This window comes from Mesitornis unicolor, unplaced genomic scaffold (assembly GCF_000695765.1).
Source record: "Mesitornis unicolor isolate BGI_N332 unplaced genomic scaffold, ASM69576v1 scaffold2625, whole genome shotgun sequence".
NCBI classification, from domain to species: domain Eukaryota; kingdom Metazoa; phylum Chordata; class Aves; order Mesitornithiformes; family Mesitornithidae; genus Mesitornis; species Mesitornis unicolor.
The window spans coordinates 21,835-28,439 of NW_010183259.1; positions in this window are offsets into that span (position 1 = coordinate 21,835).

Consider the following 6,605-nt stretch of genomic DNA (forward strand, 5'->3'; position numbering starts at 1 on the left):
GAACTGTTCATCCCTTATCTTGCCTATCGAAGTATATCCTTGTCGTGTCAAGATGTGAACCTCTAATGACCTAATCTAGAAATGCAATCCAAAACCTCATACTGAGGAAATTCAATGCAAAATGCCTATTGGAGAGTCTTTTATTCTCCTGTCTCATACATCAATAAATAAGCTCTGAGTGGCTGGGCCACATAACTACAGCTAAGTATAATTTTGCAAAACCTCAGAATCTCTTAGAACAACAACATATGATTACAAAATGGTGGATTGAGATAACAAAAAAATCTTAAGCCAAAATCTGAGCGTAAAACTTTGCTCTCTGTCTCTGCACTGCGGGAAGAAAGCAACATTTTTTTAAAAAGTGACACAACAATATTTTACTCCAAAGTATGCATTCAGAGTGATGATCTGGAAACTTAGATTTGATTCAGTGATGCTGACAATAACATTGTCTTATAGCTCTCAGAAGCACGGTTTCCATGTGCAAACAAAAGGTGATATAACCATGATAATCACAGAATCACAGAATCACAGAACGTTAGGGATTGGAAGGAACCTCAAAAGATCATCTAGTCCAATCCCCCTGCCGGAGCAGGAACACCTAGATGAGTAATATATGCATCAAACATGAAGATCAGTGCCATTGTACTGGGTTACATCACTGGGAAGCACGTTGAGATCTGCTCTCTGTAACATACGTGTTGGATTGACCCACTGGAGACAGTAGCTCACAGGCTAAAGTAGTGACAGATACAAGATACCATGTAAAGCACAAAATCTTGAGACCTGCTTTACTGTATATGAACTCATATATTAATTTCATGGATCTATTTCCTCCTCAAGCAATCTTCTCTTAAAACTTTTAACCCCCTACCTGTTCTTCCAAGGTACAAATGTGCTCATTAATCGAGGTGTACAGCAAACATGGCATTGCTTGAAAAATGCTTGCTCAGTGAACATACTACTTGCAGTTACAGAGTGTTCAAGCATGCCTTGGTCTTTTGAATTACTGCACACCGTTTTCCATGCCATGAAGAGGCATAGTGGTGTTACCTGAAAAAAAAAATCTCTCCTTTATATTCAGCCAGCATTTCAGGCAGCAATTCAGAGCCTGGGGGAGATTATTGCTCGTGATTGCTGTTCATAAAGTTCATAGCGGGTCTTCTTTTTTCTGTAAAGAATGCTATTTTCCCCTTTCCCTTTCTTCTAGATTGTTTTATTTCCTAGGACACTCTGGAGCAATTTACATGCCTTTTTGGTCATGCAAGAAATTTTCTACACATCTGAGCAACTGGGTGGAAGTGTTCCTCAGTTCAGACAGATGGTCTTATTTAGCTGTCACATTTTTACTGTGTAGCTTACCAAGGATATGTAATTCTCTTCAGAACGAGTGCTAATATTTTGAAATTCTACAGAATCTTCCTATTGAACTCGTAAAGCTTTTCACAAACATGACTGAATTTAGCCTTATTTCAGCTCCACTGACTAGATCACTGTTCTCATCTTAAGATGGAAAAACTGAGACTGGATAGCTAAATGAGATATCTGACATCAGGCAATGGAGTTCCTGTTCAGACACGCTGGTAACAACTTATGCATAAGAATCTCACTACATTTTATGAATGCTACTTCAGCTGTTATCGTTGCTACTATTATTGATGGTAAGTATCCAAGAAGGAAGGAAAATAAATGGCAGCTGCTAAAGTACAGGCCTGACAAATTTTGAAAGGTGACAACACTGTAGGTGAAAGCAAAATGTTGTAAGAGGGGTGAGTCTAGAAGACATCTGAGTGGTCAAGAATGAAGGGATGAGCCATCCAGATGTTGACAGGACATTGAGATTAATATCATAGGTTCAACAGCTACCCCACCTAATCAGAGGCCTGTACACATTGAGCTGCATCAGATATCTGCTGTTTGGATGAACCATCTTTCTGGTTTGAAGATGGGGAGTGGAAAGGAGAGATCCTTGGTCTTTCTTTTTTCCATAACCCCTTTATTAGTATTATAATGAAACTCTGTTGTTAAACGCAATGCCACAGTGTTAGTTACAAGATACCACAACACAAAAAGTCCCATCTTCCTAAACGGATGCAGAGTAAATCCCTTACTGTAATTACTTAGCTTCACTATTAGCTATGGACATGGCTTTTACTCTCAAAGTAAAAGTGGTGCTCAAAAAGCATCCTCACGTCAGAGGTGACTAGTACTAAACAGCCAAAGAGTAAGACCCATAGTACTTCAGAAGTGTGAACTAGATTGCCATCACCTCAAAGATACAGGTCAAATTCTGAACAGAGAAAGAAAAGAAAGAAATGAAAAATGCTGAAAAAAAAAAACCCAACAATGTAGATTTGCTAAAAATGGTTTGTGCAAGACTTATTTTTAAAGACAATATAATCTAAATGGAGCAAAATACCACAGAGCTAAGCTTCAATGAAGAATGTAATGGAGTATTACAGAGTTACTGTCATTTTGGTCATTCATTTGCACAAAAATGTTAAGATGGATAAGAAACTGGGTAAGAAAAAGTCGTATTTGGAGAAATATCAAAAAAAGAGGGAGATTATGATGAGTCCTTTCATAGTCTTCAACTGTTCAACTGTTCTAAGCTGGAAGCTTATCATTTGGAAACAGCAGACAGAGAAGATCTGGTGATCACAGGATTACTGTAACATGCCAAATGAGTTAGTCATTGAAGAAGAAAATTTCAACCTAGACTTGGTTATCTGTTTGCTTCTTCATAAAAAATCAACTGTACCTAGAGGTTCTGGATGATTGTTCGTTGACGGTTCAGCTAGTGTCTGTGTGAGACAGATCTTTTTATTTGCTCTGAACCCCCACCAGTTGTTGATTTCATCTGATATCTTCTGGGTATTACAAGAGACAGTGATCATTCCTCATTTGCCTTTTCCATGCAGCCTGTGATTTCATAGATCTGTTGCCAAGTCCTTCCACAATAATTTCTTTTGCAGGCTTGTCCTGGGGTATTGGTTTATTTATTCCTTCATTGCACTGCCTCTAACTGTCCTCATCACTCCTGTCTATACCTTGCTACTGAACTCTTTTGAGAAGACAGAATGAGAATTGCATGCAATGTCCGAGGTGTAGGGGTGTGAAGTATTTTTACAGCACTTCTCTGTTTTCCTAAAATATCCTAATATTTGTTTTGGTTTTTTTACCATAATGTGCACAGAGCTAATGTTGTCACAGAAATATCCATAATAACTCCAAGATCTATTTCCAAAACCATACAGGCTACTTCAGAACCCATCACTGTGTATATAAATGCCTGCTAAAATGCTGATCTATGTGTACAAGAAAATAATAATAAAAATAGGAATAACTCTCTAGTCCTCAGGAGTGGAAAGTGACAGAAATCCAGCCAAAAACACGCTGCTTTGATTCTTTCCTCATCGACAGCTGCCATGAGAAAAATGACTGTGTCCCTTCAGATTTCAGCCATCCTATCAAAAATTGGTATTTGTAATCATCTCACTGAAGAGGGAGAGAGTCATTGCACAGCACCTGACAGTTTCTCTGGAGAATTATCTGAAGAGATGATAGAAAAGGAAACAAGTTTGATACTATTGCTTAACCAAGTGATCTAATTCACACCTTATAGTCTTCTGTGTTACAATGGACTTGTGAGGTGATCTGAACTACTGGTGAGTGGAGAGAAGGAATTTTGCACTGAAGACGTCAATCAGCTGCGTCTGTCCTTGTGCATGATGTGCTTGCATACACGCACACACGCTGCTGTGACCTCTCTGAAGTTTGCTGACACCTGTAGCAATTGGATGAGTGTGGCTCTGGGAGGGGGCATCTCATAGCAGAGGGGTTTCCTCCAATTAGAGGAAAGTTACTTGCAGCTTGCACGAGGGATCAAGCAAAGTTTTTCATTTTCCTGTCACTCTCTGGTTCTGTGTCTGAAGAAAGATCATGCAAACCTTTGTAGATTTGTGATCTGCTCTAAGGAAACTTGCATTGCTTTTATCTGCAGCCAGTCTCGTAGTTGTATTCTCAGCTGTAAAAGATACTGAGGGTGGGCCATTTTTCTTAATATCAACAGCTACGCATAGGTTCACTGCTGGAGGTGAAGGTGACACCAAGGTCTTTGTCACAAATTATGGTGTCTCCAGTGTACATTTTCCTTCCATATTTTACTTTTCTTCCCACACATGTTCTCTTTAACTTGCTTTCCCATTCTGCCTTTGCTGCCTTTCCTGCACTTCTTGTGTTTTGTGGCATTCTTCCAACGTACTCTATATGACTTTTAAAATCTTTTAATAAATCCTTTGAACTAAACTGTTGACCTCAATCTCTTACTGTTCTAGTTATGCAGGAACTGAGAAGATACATTCTTATCCGTAGCAACAGTCCATCCTACCATCTTTAGCTGTAAACTTTGTGAACTCATGACAAAAAACTCAAGAGGTAGCAGATGTTTTGAAGATCAGCCAGGACCCAGGGATGATCTTTGTAAAATCTTTTCCTATTTCCATTCCAGATTGAGCACTCTTTCTTTCCTTGACATCTCTTAATACCAGAAGACAGAACATTTGAAGTGGACAGTTCAAACAGACTGTCAGCCGTTTAAGTGGACAAGTGAGACGGATCAAGACCCAAGATGAAAATTGCAATTTATACCACTTCATCATTTTATTAAAGTTATCATTCAAATCTTGGCAGAGCCAACATCTGGAACAATATCCATTTTAATATGACATAAATTATCACCATAAGGAATACGACAGAATGATCAGCAGCGAGAGAAAAATCAGATGGATAGCTAACATTTTTTGAGAATGTAGTCGATTAACAAGTGCTTGTTTGATCACATCGCTTAAATTACTGAAACAAATAGTAATGGAACAGTATGAGATGCAGATGTGATGAAAAATATTTCTGAGCCATAATTTCACAGACCTAAATCTTGAATTGTTTCCAGAGGCAATTGTTTCACTGAAATAACAGGACATTTCTTGAGTGAGGACAAAATTTTAAAAAACCCACAAACTAAAAAAAAAAAAAAAACCAAAGAAAGAAAATCACATTGGCAGTCTGACACAAAAGTTTCTAAACTAAGGTTACTGTCTCAACATTACAGTTTCAAAATACAGTGAGCCTGTTAAGCCTATAAAACTACATTTACTTTCTTTCGGATTGGCAGAGCCAGACAGATAGACAAGACAGCATAGGCACAAGAACCGAAGGCTCTGCATGAACCGAAAAACATCCTAAAGTCACTATGAGATCTAGGATCAACTCTTGGCTTTCCCAGAGATTTTCTCTTATAACATTGGACAAACTCCTTCATTTTCCCGGGCCTTTGTGTCTTACCTGTGCAGAACAAAGGCTGTCATGCCATGCTCTTTAGTGCTTAGTATGATGAGGCTCTTACATGAGTTGTGGTCATTGGTGAAAATATCAATATTGGAGCTACTGAGAGTTTTGCTGATACAGCAATAATAAAGATAGAGAGCACATGTAAATTAGACTGCAAAAATGTACAGTCAGGTTATATCATAAGGCAATGGACTTTCCAGCTGGGTTATAAAATTATACACATTTTCTGCTGTTATTTAGTTAAACCAAAAGTCTCTTAGGGGTAATTAATAGCTTTCTGTAATAGTAACAGAAAGTATCTTTTCCTGATTTAGTTTGTAAGAGGTTTTCCAGCATAAAGCTTCTACTAATAATAATGTCTTCTCATCTCTGGCAAAGCTTTTTTGTAATGCTTTTGGGATGTGCACTAGGGTTACCTCCAGTAAAACATCCCTGCTAGTGCTGAGGAGCTGGTCCCAAAATCCTGATCACTGATGCTTTGATCGTCTCTGTGAGACACTGTGATGGGGAGATAAAATGGAAAATAAACTTTTCAGAGCAGCTGGAGTATATCCGGTCTGCCGCAGGTAAAGGGTTTAGTCTGCTACTCCAAAAATGACGTGGCTGCTGCAGAAGGTATAAGGGGAGTTGTAAGGTACTGATCTGATTTGAACTTATCTGGTTATCCATGAAGAATAGGAAGTTGTTAAGAGAAGAACAGAAAGAGAGGGAGAAAGATAGAAAGAGAAGCCAGAAAGAATAACAAGTTAACACCATTATTATTCCAAGAAAAAACACATTATTAACATGAAAGCCAGGCCAGTATTCCTTTGGAAGGCTTTCACAGAGACCTCTAAAGTTTATGCACAGGCTAATATAGATATATCGCCCTTAGAAATTTTACAGTCTAGTTCCAACTAGACTTCTAATATTTAGCATGCAAAACAGAGTCACTTAGTCCCATATTGATAACGCGTTCCCATTTCCTCTAAAAATAAACCTGTAATCTTGTTCCATCCCAAGCAAAACTATTGCACAGTGCTCGTGCCTATTAAAAAATACTAATATTGAGCAAATTATGTCTAAAGCTGCTTAAGATTGTTTTTTATAAATAGAGCATTGCTTGTTAAGCACTAGTTCAGCCTCAAATTGCTGGTTTTGGAGCAGGAATTGCTAGGTGAAATCCTGTGTAGATCAGCCTGAACAGCTGCAGCACAGTCTCTTTGGCATTAAGAGCTGTGAGCTCCTAAATGAGCACAGTTACTTTACCTGTCTTA